Source organism: Columba livia, chromosome W (assembly GCF_036013475.1).
Source record: "Columba livia isolate bColLiv1 breed racing homer chromosome W, bColLiv1.pat.W.v2, whole genome shotgun sequence".
Classification (NCBI taxonomy): domain Eukaryota; kingdom Metazoa; phylum Chordata; class Aves; order Columbiformes; family Columbidae; genus Columba; species Columba livia.
In genome coordinates this window covers 3,339,908-3,356,162 of record NC_088641.1, presented here as the reverse complement: position 1 = coordinate 3,356,162, position 16,255 = coordinate 3,339,908, and the positions used below count along the sequence as shown (strand labels likewise).

The 16,255-nt window shown below is 43.3% G+C and overlaps 1 protein-coding gene across 3 annotated transcripts in view; it reads right to left on the bottom strand.

Annotated features, from left to right (window-relative positions):
• Positions 1–16,255, bottom strand: part of LOC135577056 (adenomatous polyposis coli protein-like) — a 112,690-nt gene that overhangs the window by 74,702 nt on the left and 21,733 nt on the right. For all 3 annotated transcript variants that reach the window (XR_010468658.1, XR_010468659.1, XM_065044699.1), the window contains exon 2: positions 784–867. The gene's annotated coding sequence lies outside the window, so the exon portion shown is untranslated. The remainder of the gene's footprint in view (positions 1–783; positions 868–16,255) is intronic.

Sequence of the window (16,255 nt, the reverse complement as noted above, 5' to 3'; positions counted from 1 at the left end):
CTGGCCTATCTTTCCTAAAAATTACATAGCCTTCCATGACAACATTCCAGTTGTGAGCTGTCCCACCACATCTCTGTAATAGCAATGAGATAATGTCCCTGTGAAAACACATAGGTTTCTAATTCTTCCGGTTTATTCCCCATGCTACCTGCGTTGGTGTATAGACACTTCAGGGAAGTACTCAAGCATGAGGGTTTCTCATGAGGGGTGCAGAAAGATCTACCACAGACATGTGTACCCTTGAGGTGGTTGGCCTTCTGGTTCTCATTTTGGGAGGCAGGTAAGGAATATTTGTTGCTGGTATGGTTAGTCTGGCATGTTCCCCAGTTGGACATGATTGTGTGAGGATCACCACTTTGGACTCCGCCGCCCAGGCTCATCAGTCTAGGAGCCTGCTTCACCTTGCCCCTCTATGCTTGCTGTCTCATCCCACAGCATGTTACAGGTGAGCCATACATTTATAATACATTGCACTTTGATCTTTTTATTGAAATTGCTAGTTAAACTTTTAACTGATATATAATTATTGATTTAAAATTCAACAGTATCATAAAGAATATCCCAAGTTTTTCAACCTCAGTTCATTGTTAACAGAGCAAGCAACATGCTACCAAATTCTATTATCAAGGCAGCTACAGCTTATGAATATTAACTAATTTATGAACCATGACATCACTTGCTGATACAAATAATGCTGCCTGCCAATATACTCATTTCAGTAGATTTGCTTTTTCTAAAAGACACACATCCTAATCAAAAGAAGGCAAGAAATTGATCACTAACCTGTGCTTCAGCTGCTTGTGATTGCAGAATCTGTTGTATACAAAGAATGTCCTTCTCTACTTGTTGAATCCTCATCACTCTTACCTGAAATGAAAGTATTTTCATGTTCAATTTTTTTAAAAAAATCATCTTTATGCTTACTGTACAAAATGACAATGAGAAGAGTTCATTGCAAATACAGCTGACTGCGAAACAGAACTACTTCCTTCATGTGGTAATTGCACAAATATTCTTGACATTAAAAAGCAGGCATGATTGCAAACATTCAAAATATAATGAGTAGTTGGGTTTTTAATAAAACTGACACTAATTTGGATATAACATTAAATTGTTACGCAGTACAAGCCCAGTTATAGAAAATATTTCAGTAAACTTACACTTTTTTTCTATTTCTGAAAGTAACATTCTTTGCAGTTTTTTATTAATTTCATTTTAATCTCAAATGTTTGTTAGACTTCTACTTGCCTTACAGAGATTTGAGAGAGATTTATGCTGGCAGAGTGTTTTGAAGATATAAAACCCTGAATGTCTTTTATTGTTTTCAGTTACTATGGTGATTTGTGAAATTTGTCTATGCACACCCTCTGAAGATTTTCTGTTCCTACAAATTCAAAGAATTTACAGGGTTAGCTTCTAGGAGGATCTATTCGATGTTCTTCCCAGGCACAGAGGTGAGACTGACAGGTCAATAGTTCCTGGGGTCCTCCTTTCTACCCCTTTTACAAATGGGTGCAATGTTTCCCTTTTTCTAGTCACCAGGGACTTTACCTGACTGCCATGACTTCTCAAATATCATGGAGAGTGGCTTGGCAACTACATCAGCCAATTCCCTCAGGACTCTGGGATGCATCTCAGCAGGTCCCATGGACTTACGTATGTTCAGATTCCTTAAGTGGTCACGAAGCTGATCCTCACAGTTGGAAAGATTTTGCTTTCCCAGTCCCTGTCTTGCAGTTCATTTTCCACCTGAAAAGTGTGGGAAGAGAGCTTGCCAGTGAAGACTGAGGCAAAAACGTTGTTGAATACCTCAGCCTTCTCTTTCTCCATTGTTACCAGTCTCACTCATCAAGGGGGTATGCTTTCTTTGTCCTTCCTTTTCTGGCTGACATACCTGTAGAAGCCCTTCTTGTTATTCTTTGCATCCATTGCCAAGTTCAGTTCAGCTGCACCTTGGCCTTCCTGACCCCATCTCTACAGAACCAGGCAGTGTCCCTATACTCTTCCCAGGACACCTGTCCTTGCTTCCAGTGCTTGTACATTTCCTTCTTGCCCTTTGACCAGCAAGTTTTGACTCATCCATGCCGATCTCTTGCCTTCCTTTCCTGATTTCTTACACCTGGGTATCGAGAGCTCTTGTGCTCTATGGAAAGCGTCTTCAAATATCTGCCAGCTCTGTGCTGCTCCCTTGTCCCTGAGGGCAGTTTCCCAGGGGATTCTGTTGACTAACTCCTTGAAGAAGTGGAAGTTAGCTTTCCTAAAATTCAGGGTCCTGACTTTACTCTTCACCTGTCCCACATCCCTCAGGACTGCCAACTCCACAAGCGCATTATCACTGCATCTCAGGCTGCCTCCAATCTTGACATTGCCAGTTAGCTTAATTGCATTGGTGACCATCAGGTCCAGTATTGCACCCCTTCTGGTAGGGCTGTCTATTACCCAGCTTAGGAAGTTATCCTCAAAGCACTCCAGGGGTCTCCTGGATTACCTACAGCTTGCCATGCTACTTTTCCAGCAGATATCAGGGTGGTGGAAGTCCCCCAGCAGGACAAGAGCCCATGAGCATGATGCCTCCTGTAGCTGGAGTAAGAAAGCTTCATCGGTAGTCTCTCCCTGACTGGGAGGCCTGTAGTAGACACCAACCACAAGGTTTCCTTTGCTGCTTTGATCTCTGATTTTTACCCATAAGCTTTCTATCTGCTCTTGGCTATTCTGCAGAGACAGCTCTTCACACTCTATCCCTCTCTTGATGTAGAGGGCAAACCCTCTATCCTTCCTTCCTTGCACGTCCCTTCTGAACAGCCTGTAGCCATTGATCGCCACACTCCAATCATGGGATCTGTCCCACCAAGTTTCAGTAATGGCCGCTAGCTCATAGCCTTCTGGCAGCACAGTGGCTTCCAACTCCTCCTGGTTGTTGCCCATGCATTGGTGTAGAGGCACTTCAGCTGGGCTGTTGGCCACATCATCTTCTTAGAGGAACACACCTTAATTCCTCTGAAATATTTCACAGGTGTTTCCCTGTTGGCCTCTATTACGTCAGGAGTCCCTGGCTCACCTCCATAAGACTTTGAGTGTGCTCCAGTGAGGCAAACTGGTGGAAAGTAAAATGTGAGAAAGCAAGATGTGCAGTTTCAGCCATCTGGATGATAAAGGAAGATCAATACTAACATGACCATCTGGACAGTCAAAGACATAATACTAACATAATAATATATAAAGGGCCTTGGACAGATTACTTTGAAGTACGTTTCTCGTAATTGTAAAAAGTTATAGCCCAGACTCGTGAGAATGGTATCTTGGGCCGGATAACCACCCCCAAGTGCATGGGATGTGTGAATGTCCTTGGGCCTGGTCTGTGAATGAGTGGAAGAACAAGTGAGACAAACATCACATGAGTTTAGTGTGTTTTTAATAACAATTAGTGGAAAAACACCTTTTGTAGGCATCTTAGTCCAGGCCTGTACCTGTAAATCATATACATTGTCAATGGTGAATAAAGAAAGTAGCCTAGGCCTAGGTCAGCTCTCTGCTTGGCCAGGCTCTGCGCTCCTTCCTGAACAAGATCTCTGCCTCTGCGTGAATTTCTGTCTCCATCCTGGTATGCGTCGTTCCTAATCACTGCAGCAAACATGTCCCAAGGCCACCAGCTGAGGGTCCACGCCAGCACCCCATCCCTCTGTCCTTGGCATCTCATCCCACAGCTTGTCACAGGTGAGCCTGATATCATCCCCCTCCCCCATCATGCCTAGTTATAAGCTCTGTCGATGAGCCCTGCTAGCTCATGTACAAAGACCCTCTTCTGCCTTTGAGAAAGGTGAACTCCATCCAATGCCAGCAAACCTGGTGCCCTGTAGGCACTACATCTGGACCACAGAGCAGAAAGATTGCAAGTTTAGAGAACAACCAAGAAATTGATTTTTTTTTTTTTCCCCAATGTTTCCCAGAGGCTGCCAGGCTCTGGATCTGTTCAATCTTTTATAATCAAATAATCATAGAATATTGTCCTGCTCATAGACTGAATCAATCAGTAGAAGAAACTGAGCACATGCCTAGAATACCTACAGTGGCCTGAGTTAGAGGACAAAGCCATATGTTGCTTATTCTTAATATTTAACATCAGATATAAGTTACGGCATTCACATATATACCTGACAAATGGATGATCAGATTCAGTTCCTTGATAAACTGAGGTTGAAAGAAGTTACTGCTATTAAAAAAAAAAAAAAAAATGCATGCATGCAACCTGATTGTTTGAGCTTTATAGATGAGCATCCCAAAGCTACACTGCTTTGGAAAGATAATAAAGAAAAAAAGGTAATCATGCCACTGAAATGATGGAGCTTCCATTTGCCAGTCTTTGCTTTGTTTAAACAAAAGTTTATTTCTTTCTTTAATCCTTCAAAAACTTCAACTCCTTGCAACATGTGTACACATAAAAAATTGCAATGACTAAAATCAAGTCACACTACTAAGACTCAGTTGATTGCTTGTTAAGGTCATGAAACAAGGTCCTCCAGCTCTTCTCTCAGGACCAATACAGAATTGGCTTCCATCATTAGTTGTCTTCTGTGATAGAGATAAGCCAGTGCAGGATTGCACTTCTGGAGAATGGACTGGTGCTCCCAGTGAGCATGAGGCACCTTCACATATGTGTAGTGGTCTACTCCCATGACTAGAGTGCCGCAATGGAGGGATACAAGCTTTTTAGGAGGACAAGACAGGACAGGAAGATGAGGAGGGGGAGTTGTCCTTTGTGAGACAACAACTGATATACATCAAGCTCTGCCTAGGGATGGATGAGGAACCACACAAGAGCTTATGGGTAAGGATTAAATAATAGACCAATATGGGTGACATTAGAGTGGGTATCTGCTATGGGCTGCATTCTCAGGAAGAAAAAAAATGGATGAAGCCCTCTACAGACAGACAGGGGCAGCCTTGCATTTGCAGGCCCTGGTCCTCATGGGGGACTTCAATATCAGCTGGAGGGACGACATAGCAGGGCATAAGCAATCCAGGAGGTTCCTGGAGTACCTTGATGATAACTTCCCCCTCCAAGTGACAGAAGAGCCAATGAGAAGAGGTGCTATGCTGAAACTCACCAACAATGAGGGTATGTCAGGAATGTGAAAGTCAAAGGAAGCCTTGAGTGCAGTAAACATGAGATGATGGAATTCAGGACCCCAAGGGCCAGGAGGAGGGTGAAAAGCAAGCTCACAACCCTGGACTTGGAGAGCAGACTTTGGCCTCTCCAATGATTTGCTTGAAATAATTCCATGGGCTAAGGCCCTGGAGGGAAGAGGAGGCCCAAGAAAGCTCCTTAATATTCAAGGATTGCCTCTTCCAAACTCAAGAGTGGTTCATCCCAATTAGTACAAAGTTAGGCAAAAATGCCAGGAGGCTTGCATGAATGAAAAATGAGCTTCTGACAAAACTCAAATATTAAAAGGAAGTACACAGAAGGTAGAAGCAGGAACAGGTAATGTGGGAGGATGTGGTGGAATGACCTTGGCTGACTGCTATAACCCCCTTCAGCTGCACTCTCATTCCCCCTCAATGGGATGAGATGAAAAAATATGACAGAAACACTTGTGGGTTGAGAAAGACAGGAAGATCGCTTACCAATTGCCATAATGGGCAAAACAGACTTGACTTGGGGAAAATTATTTTTAATTGGCAATAAATTATATTTGAGTAGGACAGTGAGAAACAAAGACAAAAAGCTAAAACCACTTTGCTTCCACCTACCTTCTCCTTCCCAGGCCCAACTTCATTCTGGACTGTGGAATAATTACTGAGGGGGCAAATTATTGAAACTAATTATCAAGAATAATACACTTAAGAATAAATCTATATCCACATCTTTAGCATATAAGGCAGCTGCACAGTGGTGAAGAAACCTGCTCTGTGGTTTCACCCCTCCACACACCTGGCCTGCATTCTTAATTGGTAGTGCATGAGGAAGCTTAGAGTACTATCAATTAAGATGAACCAGGAAATGGAGCAGTGTGAAGATATCATGGCCAAGCCCTGTTTAACAAGAACCAGATGGCATAGCTGCTGCCAATTTTGAAGATAAGGTATAGCTGCTGTCAAAAAGGATAAATGTTCAAATTCTATCCAGAATGCTAGTTACTGAGCCAGAAATTTGTCCAATGGATGAACTTTGCTCATTATAATCTCATAATACCAAAACACACCTCCATCTCAAAAGATACCCACCTCCAGCATAGCTTCAAGCACACGTAGTGAAGTTTCTACCTTAAAAATCAAAGCAAGGGTGGTTTTTTTGTTTGTTTGTTTTTGTTTTTTACACAAATCAGTTACAAAGGTATATATGACTAGATTCATTCAAGCTCCACCTAAATGCAGAAAATAGTATTAAATACCCTAACAAGGGTGGGGGAAAGATGCCATCACTGACAAGTCAAGAGAACAGCATAACAGGGCTTCTGGGACTAGTCAACAGGCTGAGCCTATCTTTCCCACCCTCAGGAGAACGCTCTTGGGTAAAATTTGCACACTTAGATATACCAAGTTTTCCCCAGGACACTTAGACTTCAAGCTTATATCTGTAATCACATTAATAACGCTATATAGTCATCTTAGAATTTATATATATATTGGCACCAATACTTATTTCTTATTTGTATTTCAACTAAAGCATATTTTTGCAAATGAAGTGTGTTTTTGCAGACAGTGTATTTATCAACGGTGTCTAAAATAACTTGTACCTGTTGCTTTAATAAACCTCAGTATTTGTGAATCTAGCTGTGAGAAATTTTCAGTGAATGCACTCAGACTTACAGTAGTATTTTACTATTCATGAATCTGTGCAAGCACATAAGTTCAATGATTGCAACTGACCCACACTATTCATGAATCTAATTGTGTGAATTCAACATTAATGTGCTCAGACTCATAGCATGAGGGACTGATGAAACAGACTCCTGGTGCAGGTGAACCAAAATACCCTTTATTTAGGCAAGGTGCTTACATTTATAGCTGATAGCTGTTGTACACGCGTTTAACTTTCTGTTTCCATTGGTTTATGCTAGCTGTTCATGTGCTTAAAGCTATCTTGTGATTGGTTTACTTAATCTTGCATGCGCTTCTAGCAGTTTGGCTAACACATTGTAAATGTCATGCTGACAGGGTTTTTCTGTTTCATCGTCCTCCTCTTGTACAAAAACATCCTGGTTCCTCATTCTATTTTAGTCAAGGTAGTTCCAGTAACTCAAGGTGACTGTAAGATATTCCACAACTCCCCCTTTTTGTTTTTCAACTAGCCATAGACCTTTCATAGAATTTTCTACTGTACATTGTACACATTGTAAGATAGAAGGGACAAGCATGAATATTACTAATACAACCATCAATAGAACTAGACCATTTTTTTATTAAATCCTTAATCCATCCTGTAATACCCCAACCATTCAACCATTTGTCTAAACCCCAATTTTCATAGGTTAATTTCTTGGTCATATCATCTAACCTTCTGATTGCTTTGTGAATTGATTCAGAATGATCAGACAAGTTCATGCAACACAGCCCGTCAAAATCTTCATAACCATGGCCATGGGCCAACAACAAAAATATCTATGGTGGCTCAATTTTGTAATGTTGCATGTCATATTGTTCCTGAGGCATCATATTCCCCCTTTTTTGTTTTTCTAACATTTGTTTCAGTGTGGAATGAGCCCGTTCAATAATAGCCTGTCCAGTAGGAGAACGTGGAATATCTGTGACATGCGAACCACCCTATTGCTATAAAAAATATTGTGTGGATCTGTCGGTGTAGCCAGGAACGTTGTCAGTTTTAATCTGTTGTGGCACACCCAGCATAGCAAAACAGAGGGTCCAGTGGCACTGAACATTGTCGGGGATTGGCTCAAGGAGCACGGACATGAGTCCACCAAGCAACTGTACGAGCAGAGCCCATTTTAGTTGACATAAGTAGGCCTTAGTTAGCTTGTCTATTAGGCCGTGGGAAAGGGGGGAACGGAAAAGTACTAACTAAGGCAGGGTCAGGATATCCTTGAAGAGATAAGAGTCAGAAGAATGCGGGATGCGCATAGCTAGCTAAACCCAAGTAGGTGGAGTAAGTAAATGTAACCTTTTAGTGCTTAGCCTATTAGATAGAGACAAGTATGCATAATTATGGTATTTGGTATAAATGCACGCTATCTCGGGCAATAAAGTTGAAGTATGCTTTATCACTCATATTGAGTCGGCTGCATTTCTTCCTCCGTCCGCTCAGGTCTGGAACTCTGATGGCATTTCTTCCCGCAGAACATCTCTGCTTTTTTCACTAGTATAAGCAGATGCACAAAGGATACCTAAAAAATATCTATAGAAATGTGTACATATTTCAAACGACCAAAAGATGAAACATGTAACATCAGTCTACTAAATAAGCAGCAGCATTCTGATGGAAAAAAGCATGTGAAGCCCTGGCTAACTGGAAGTGAACTGTAGGTACAGTGTAAGAGTCCGCAACTGCATTACCTTCTGTTATAGAACCTGGTAAAGTGGTATGAGAGCATATATGAGTAACAAACAATGGGTGTCTGCAAAGCTGTAATGCAGTTTACAATGATACAAACATTTCAAAGAGCTGCTGTTGTAAGATTTCTTTAAGAAAGGTGGAGGTGATGCCCTGTAGGACCTTGACTATGTACTCAGAATCATAAATCAAATTTAGAGGGTCCTCCTTAAAAAGCTCTAAGTAATGTAAAGTTGCGCCAAGTTCTACTAATTGGGTTGAGCCATCAATAATTTTAACAAAATGATGCCAATTGTTGTTCACGCCAGACCGCTACAGCTTTATGAGACTTCCCTGATCCATCAACAAAAACTGTGTGAGTATGTGGGATCAGACCAGATACAAGTATGGTCTGTGGACTGATGTCAAAGACATGCAAATTCTGCAGCAATTTACATTTAGGTATGCCAAAAGCTATGCTGTTAAGAAAATCAGCTACTGCCATTTACAAAGACATAGCTTGCAAATTTAAAAAATTAAAATCAGATTTCACAAATGGTACATATATGACAGATGGGTCATGGCCTATTAAGACCTGAATCCACTCTCCAAATATATCAATCTGTTTGCTTTCTCATCATATTGTCCTATAATAGCCACAGGTTGTTTTTGTATTGTAACTATAAATAGAAAAATCTGCAAGCACCTTCTTATGGGACATGCAACTAAACAGAATTCTCAGAAAACATTAGTTGAGCTTACAACTTACTTAACAAATCTTGACCTAAAAGAGGTATAGGGTTTTCTGGCAAATACAAGAATTCATCTGTTAAAACTTTGTTCCAAATTTGGCATTCCATTGGTTTCAAAAAATGGCCTTTCTTACTTCCTTTCCCATGACCTCAAAAACCAGCACGGTGAATTTAATAAGAAGTTTCATACAACTAGTTACCACAAAATAAGTCTATTAAAAGATTTTTGGTTTAACTTCCCAGCTTCATTAGAATTACATATCCGCTGGGGATGCCTTTAAATTTCACCCTCAGACTCCTTCATTCAGTAATACAGTTCTCCAGCAGCAACATTGCTGGGGGGGGGGGCGGGGAGAATAATGCCCCCCTTTTGCCACTTTAGCGGTGAGCAGCCAGTTTTGTTTATTTGTTTGTTTGTTTGTTTGTTTTTCTTCTTACAGCAGTTTAGATACAGGCAAGGCCACGCAGGTGGGGTAATTGCTAGTGCCAAGTGGGACCTGCCAGGCTCTGGCAGACTCCTCAGTTACAATGAGCTAAGCTTATCTTGCAACTTGACACAGGCCTGAAATTTATGTTCAAGCTGTACAGCAGAGGCCTGAGATATTTTGCTTTTTTGGTTTTCCATTTCATTCCAGCCATAATACACTTTATATGCAATTCCAATTAGCTGAGCAATAGTCACATTCTTCAGCCCCGTTTACCTTTTGTAATTTCTTACAGATGTCAATGTCAAGAAGAAAGAAAGAACAGCAAATGCATAACTCCAGAAGAAAAATGTGAAATCATGTTGTCTAGGCTTGAAGCCACCTATAGAACTAAATCATAAGAAAATGCAAAAACAACAAAAGTATAAAATAAGGAGAGGAGAAATTGTAAGGAACATTTAACAAAGAACTGTTGTTTTTACATATCTGAGGACCTGGCGCCTGACCCCAGCAGAGGGGAAAGACCAAGAGACATCAGACTATGAATCGTTAATGTAAAACACAGTCTTTTCCCGGAATATATACTGATACCTGTATTTACAAGTTAATTTAGGGGGAAGTGTAGCCAAAGTACCAGGAATCCATATTGATAAGGGGAAGGGTATCGTATGTGTTGAGGTAGTCTGTAAACCCTGAAGTACCCAACCAATGGGGAACAGGGGAGGGAAATTGTGGCCAGAATTTTGGGGGGATATAAGCAGGGGCTTTTTGCCCTATTAGGTGTGCCTACCTTTAGGTAGAACACCTGGTCTTGCAAAATCGTTATTAAAATATGCTTTGCTGAGAGATCCTGCCTGGGCCTATTATATCTGCAAAATAATTGTTTCCTACAGATTTGGGGGCTCATCCGGGAGAGATGTCGTCATCTCAGGGGTCCCTATTACCGAAGGACAGGTACGCGCACCCCGTTGATTTCAACGGTCCTGTGGATCATTGGTAGGGACTCCAGGAGAGACCGACAGAAATCCTGAGGCTGTATTGAAAAAGGCAGATCTCTGCAAACCATAAGGGAAAAAGGTAAAGAAAAAGGCAGTAGGCACAATACAAGTGACCAGACAACTCTGTGCACGGACCAAGGTAAGAAAACAGACTATTAAGTATTACCTTGGTGGTTGGGGGCATTCTGAGAGGAGGGATGAGGCGGAAGGAGAAGCCTCGGGACTCAGAACGGAAAATGTAAAGGAAAAATTATAACATTCCTCCATACAGTCCTTTAGGGAGGATGTTAAGGTATTGGGGAAATGTGTGATGTACAAAAAAGGATAAATAGAAAATGATACAAGTATTGTGGTTTTGTCTGGACAAAAGAGCCCATAAGAGAGCGGAAGGTATTCTGGCCAAAATACGGATCCAATGATGATTGGCTATGCCAAGATCTAAACTGGTACATAAAAACAAACAAACAAAAAACTATAGGGGGTTTAAATCTTCCTCCATACCGGGGTGGGTTCAAGTCCCTCCCTTGCTGCAGCATGTTTATGAGTGCAAAGTGTGTGGCATGATCACTATAAAGTGCACATAAAAGGGGGTTCAAGTCTCTCCTGAGAATGGGAAAATATCCTTTAGACATAAACCGTTGATCAAGTCTGAGACTAGGACTGGATCCAGCCGTACCTAAACTCCTCTCTGAAGGAGTTTAGAAAGCAAGGGAGTCCTATCTGAACCTCGTGACTCAATGGGAGGGTCTCATTGAATTTTTTTTAGTGATGGGAAATAAAACTTGGCATAGAAAAGGGGACGCCCTTGGCTGAGGTATTGCAAAATTGGGAAAATATTTATCACAGTATCACAGTATGTTTGGGATTGGAAGGGACCTCAAAAGATCATCTAGTCCAATCCCTCTGCTGGAGCAGGAACGCCTAGGTGAGGTCACACAGGAACATGTCCAGGTGGGTTTTGAATGTCTCCAGAGAAGGAGACTCCACAACCTCCCTGGACAGCCTGTTCCAATGCTCTGTCACCCTCACTGAGAAGAAGTTTCTTCTCAAATTTAAGCGGAACCTCTTGTGTTCCAGCTTGATCCCATTACCCCTTGTCCTATCATTGGTTGCCACCGAGAAGAGCCTGGCTCCATCCTCGTGGCACTCACCCTTTATATATTTATAAACATTAATAAGGTCACCCCTCAGTCTCCTCTTCTCCAAACTAAAGAGACCCAGCTCCCTCAGCCTTTCTTCATAAGGGAGGTGCTCCACTCAGTCATTTTTGTTGCCCTACGCTGGACCCTCTCCAGCAGTTCCCTGTCCTTCTGGAACTGAGGGGCCCAGATCTGGACACAATATTCCAGATGGGGTCTCACCAGGGCGGAGTAGAGGGGAAGGAGGACCTCTCTCGATCTACTAACCACCCCCCTTCTAATACACCCCAGGATGCCATTGGCCTTCCTGGCCACAAGGGCACAGTTCTGGCTCATGGTCATCCTGTTGTCCACCAGGACCCCCAGGTCCCTTTCCCCTACACTGCTCTCTAATATGTAATTTCCCAACCTATACTGGAACCTGGGGTTGTTCCTGCCCAGATGCAGGACTCTACACTTTCCCTTGTTAAATTTCATCAGGTTATTCCGCGCCCAACTCTCCAGCCTGTCCAGGTCCTGCTGGATGGCAGCACAGCCTTCTGGCGTGTCAGCCACTCCTCCCAGCTTAGTGTCATCAGCAAACTTGCTGACAGTACACTCAATTCCCTCGTCTAAATCGTTAATGAATATATTGAATAATATTGGCCCCAGTACCCCTGAGGCACTGCACTAGATACTGGCCTCCCACTAGACTCCGCACCATTGACTACCACTCTCTGGCTTCTCTCCTTAAGCCAGTTTGCAACCCACCTCACTACTCTATTTTCTAGGCCACACCTCCTCAACTTAGCTGTGAGGATACTGTGGGAGACTGTGTCAAAGGCTTTACTGAAGTCAAGGTAGACCACATCCACCGCTCTGCCATCATCCATCCACCTTGTTACATTCTCATAAAAGGCTATGAGGTTGGTCAAGCATGACTTACCCTTGGTAAAGCCATGCTGATTGCCCCTAATAACCCTCTTATCCTTGATATGCCTTGAGATGGCACCAAGGATAAGATGTTCCATTACTTTCCCAGGGACAGAGGTGAGGCTGACTGGTCTATAATTACCCGGGTCCTCCCTCCTGCCATGTTTTGAAGACCTGGCAAAGATGATGGAGAGCGGTCCAGCAATGACTTCAGCCAGCTCCCTCAGCACCCGCGGATGCATCCCATCTGGACCCATGGATTTATGGATGTCCAGACTATTTAATTGCTCACTAACCCAGACCTCATCGACTAAAGCAAACTCCTCCATTGACCTGGCTTCATCTGGGGTCTCAGGGGTACAGGGCTCCCCAGGACAGCCTCCAGCAGAGTAGACAGAGACAAAGAAGGCACTCAGTAATTCTGCCTTCTCTGTATCTTCTGCCACTAAGGCACCCACCCCATTCATCAGTGGGCCTACATTGCCTCTGGTATTAGTTTTATCTGCTATGTATTTAAAAAAGTTCTTTTTGCAGTCCTTGACCCCTCTTGCCAGCTATAATTCTGAGGCAGCCTTGGCTATCCTAGCTGCCTTCCTACATCCTCTAACAGCAGCCTTATATTCCTCCCAAGTGGCTAGCCCCTGCTTCCATGACCTGTAAACTCTCCTCTTCTGCCTGAGCATACCCAACAGATCCCTATTCAACCATGCAGGCCTCCTGGCTCCCTTCCCTGACTACTTGGTACTGAAGCGCAGCTCCTCCTGGTGCCCCGATTACCAGTACTAGGCTGGATGTTCAAGGGTAAGGTTTCCTCCACACATCATGCAACTGAAGCTACATGGAATAAGTGGATTGCATTAATCACACAGCGGGCTCAAAAAGGGAAACCTAATCACTTGGGGATCTTAGAAATGATCACAGACTGGCTGGAAGGCAAAGATTTTGGAGTATCACCGGAAGAAGAGGAGGTGATACGTGCTGAGGAAGCCCCACCATATAATGAATTACCAGAGACTGAAAAGCAGTATGCCCTGTTCACTGACGGATCCTGTTGTCTGTAGGAAAACATCGAAAGTGGAAATCTGCTGTGTGGTGTCCTACACGACAAAGCACAGAGACAGATGAGGGACGAGGTGAATCAAGCCAGTTTGCAGAGGTAAAAGCCATTCAGTTGGCATTGGACATTGCTGAAAAAGTGGCCAGTACTTTATACTGACTCATGGATGGTGGCAAATGCCTTGTGGGGGTGGTTACAGCAGTGGAAGCAAAATAACTGGCAGCGCAGAGGCAAGCCTATTTGGGGTGCCCCATTGTGGCAGGACATTGCTGCTCGACTAGAGAACCTGACTGTAAAAGTACGGCATGTAGATGCCCATGTGCCTAAAAGTCGAGCCACTGAGGAACATCAAAACAACCAGCAAGCAGATCAAGCTGCTAAGATTAAAGTAGCTGAGGTGGATTTGGACTGGCAACATAAAGGTGAACATTTCCTAGCTCGGTGGGCCCATGATGATTCAGGGTATCAAGGATGGGATGCAACATATAAATGGGCTCAGGATCTAGGGGTGGACTTAACCATGGACATTATTTCACAGGTTATCCATGATTGTGAAACATGTGCTGCAATCAAGTAGGCCAAAAGGTTAAAGCCTGTGTGGTATGGGGGGCGGTAGTTGAAATATAAATATGGGGAGGCTTGGCAGATTGACTATATCATACTCCCTAGACCACGCCAGGGCAAGCGCTATGTGCTTACAATGGTGGAAGCAACCACAGGATGGCTGGAAACATGCCACTGCTCAGAACACTATTTTGGGCCTTGAAAAGTAAGTCCTGTGGCGACATGGTACTCCAGAAAGAATTGAGTCAGACAGTGGGACTCATTTTAAAAATAGTCTCATAACCAACTGGGACAAAGAACATGGTATTGAATGGATATATCATATCCCCTATCATGCACCAGCCTCTGGGAAGACTGAGAGATATAATGGTTTGTTTAAAACTACTCTGAAGGCAACGGGAGGTGGAACTTTTAAAAACTGGGAGAAGAATTTGGCACAAGCCACCTGGTTAGTTAACACCAGGGGATCAATCAATCAGGCTGGCCCTGCTCAGTCAAAGCTTTTACATACAGTGGAAGGGGATAAAGTCCCTGCAGTGCATGGAAGGAACGTGTTAGGAAAAGCTGTCTGGGTTATTCCTGCTTTGGGCAAAGGCAAACCCATTAGTGGGATTGTTTTTGCTCAAGGGCCTGGATGTACTTGGTGGGTGATGCTGAAGGATGGTGAAGTTTGATGTGTACCTCAAGGAGACTGGATTCTGGGTGAGAATACTCAATTTCAAACTGTATGAGGGTGAATTGCTGCATGACACTAACAGTGTTCCATAAGTGTCTTTCAGGTTGATGCAGTGGTGGTGATGAACCCTGAGCTAACCTCATCAAGTGGTGTCCAGTAACTTTCCTGAGATTGACATCTCTGACAATTCCTGGGCACAAACTGCATCAGATTGCACATAATCTCTCCTGCCTAGAGAGAGACTGCTGTGATAGAGAGACTTGCACTCATGAACTAGTGAGATGCATATTTGTGTGTGTGTGTATACACATTTGAAGACATGCAGAAAGCAGTAGTGATTTGGGTATGACTCAAATGGTATGGAATAAGGGATGGAATGTCCTGGTTTTGTTAAAAACAAGACCAGTTCTCTTTTAGTGATTTTTCTTTCAGCTAAGTTCTTCTAGGTGCTCTTTTCTGAGTTTTTGCCTGCATATTTTTTCCTAGGATGCTGTACTCGGCGCTAATAAGAAGACCAACAGAATGCTCAAGAAGCTCATGTTTAGATTTATTACTATGGTAGCCAAGAAATACTGATAAGTTTTCCCACGTTCCGTCATGAGAGGGGCGTGTTTGAGGAGGGGTGGATGGAACAGGTGACTAGAACTGACCAACGGAAGTATTCCATGCCATAATCGTCATACCCCCTATATAAGAGGGTGATCACGAGGGTCAAGCTCTCTTCGACCATAGCCGGCATCTAGAGAGGACCCTGCCTGTCTGCCTGTGATCTATAGGCCTCAGGCCTTGTAATCACAGAATCACAGAATCGACTGGGTTGGAAGAGACCTCAGAGATCATCGAGTCCAACCCTTGGTCCAACTCTAGTCCGTTTACTAGATCATGGCACTAAGTGCCATGTCCAATCTCAGTTTAAAAACCTCTAGGGACGGCGAGTCCACTACCTCCCTGGGCAGGCCATTCCAATGCCTGATCACTCTTTCTGTAAAGAATTTCTTTCTAATATCCAGCCTAAATTTCCCCTGGTAGAGTTTAAGCCCATGCCCCCTTGTCCTATTGCTAACTGCCTGGGAGAAGAGACCAATCCCCACCTGGCTATAACTTCCCTTCAGGTAGTTATAGAGAGTGATGAGGTCACCTCTAACCCTCCTCTTCTCTAGACTAAACAACCCCAGCTCCCTCAGCCTCTCCTCATAGGTCTTATGTTCAAGTCCCTTCACCAGTCGTGTTGCTCTTCTCTGGAC